The sequence below is a fragment of the Eurytemora carolleeae genome, unplaced genomic scaffold (assembly GCF_000591075.1).
Source record: "Eurytemora carolleeae unplaced genomic scaffold, Eaff_2.0 scaffold495, whole genome shotgun sequence".
NCBI classification, from domain to species: domain Eukaryota; kingdom Metazoa; phylum Arthropoda; class Copepoda; order Calanoida; family Temoridae; genus Eurytemora; species Eurytemora carolleeae.
In genome coordinates, this window is record NW_019397131.1 from 186,322 (window position 1) to 188,274 (window position 1,953).

The following is a 1,953-nucleotide window of genomic DNA, read 5'->3' on the forward strand; positions in this document are numbered from 1 at the left end:
TACAGAGTAAACCAGAGTAGGATATTTAACAGAGTATCAGTGTACACACAGTACACAGTAGTACAGAGTAAACCATAGTAGGACATTTAACAGAGTATTTCTGCATTAAACTCCGAAGTTTACTGTTTGCTGTCTAAACATTTGTGTATAAGAAACTAGAAAAAAACATAAATAGTGCATAAAGAAACAGAATAAAATAATATTTCTCTTTAAAAATATTGTTAGCACCCTGATTACCTAATCCCATTTATTAAACCGTGTTTCCGATATTGGGTTTCACGACGAACCCCTGTGTTAAGTGTCGCGCTCTGACGGGATAGTTAAAGGGAGTTAACCCCTGTGTTAAGTGTCGCGCTCTGACGGGATAGTTAAAGGGAGTTAACCCCTGTGTTAAGTGTCGCGCTCTGACGGGATAGTTAAAGGGAGTTAACCCCTGTGTTAAGTGTCGCGCTCTGACGGGATAGTTAAAGGGAGTGTTCATTTTTTAGGAAATAAACACATTAACACAAGTATGGAATAATTGTAAAACAACTTAGCTTCAAAAAAATCTGCTAAAAGTGTGTAATTGGACAAATTTAACGTTCACAGAAAATTTCACTTTTTAAGTTAAAATGGTTAAAAACAAACCATTTGTTGATATATCTTACATCCAAGATTGACACCAGTTTTGTTGCGTAAAATCTTTAACCCAATTCCGACTGACGTCTAGTTAACCCAAAATAAACGGGGGGGGGGGGATTAACCCCTCCCCCTCTATTTCATTCAAATAAATAACATTTGATACATTTTTGGAAAGCGAATGAAATCTACTCCAATAATCTGAAGAAAAAATGGAAATTTGCAAAAATTTGCGAAATCAAGTTATTTAGAAGTGTACAAAGAATTAAAAAACGCAAAAATATTTTCAAATTTTCAAACCCTAAGTGCGTATTCAAGAGAAACTAAAATTGTGCGCATTGCATGAAAAGGAGTGTGTGCAAAAATCTACGCAAAACTTTCTTTCATAAACTGTGCAATCTGCTTCCTTATGTTATTATAGCCTTTCCAAAGAGCTATAACATTTGAAATCCAAGGACCGTAAGTAGGTCTATTTCAAACTATGAATTCTGTTAGATCAAATAATAAAAGTTTGAAATATCAAAAATTTACGACATTGGGTTCCAAAGATATAGGGTGTTATAAAAAAAAAGTTTGTGGCAAAGACTTAATTCCTTTCTTCTTTTCCTTTTCCCTTTGAATTTAGAATGTGGAATTTATGGAATTCAAAACATGCAAAAAAAATTGATTGAAAAAAGAGTTTAAAATGATAAAATCAAATACTTATAGAATGAAATACGATGATTAATTTAGCATGTTATGATGAGATTATGATGAAAACTGCAATGAAATTTTTAATTATGAAAATGAAATTTTCCTTTTCCATGTGCACTAACTTAATTTGCTCGCCCAATTTTACACTAGAATTAGGATGAAAAGTTAACCAGGCCAAAGTTTAAATATAAAATAATATTTCAATTTTCCCCTTCACAATTTATTAACCACATCTGTAATCTTGAGAACATCAAATTCTTATAATTTATGATATAAAATTTGAAAATCAGTCTCGTTCTTGACTCTCACCCACCTGTTGTTTTTTCGTTATAACTTAAAACGATTTTCACTAGAACGCTCAAATTCTTCATTTTTTAACTGAAAAAATGGATGAAATTATTTCATAAGTTAATAATTGTCAAAGTAAAAATTTTTTTCAGACGTACTTTTAAAACCTTTTTCAAAATCGCCGGTGTACCCAAACCATTAAAATCAGAAATCTAATTTTTGTGTGTCACACTCCCATATCTCAACTCATTTAGGATCATTTAGGATTTAAAAATCAAATTCAATAATATTGTAAAAATAGTTTTTTTTTCATTTTTTTCTAGATACACTTTACTAATCTTTTTTATGGTTTCT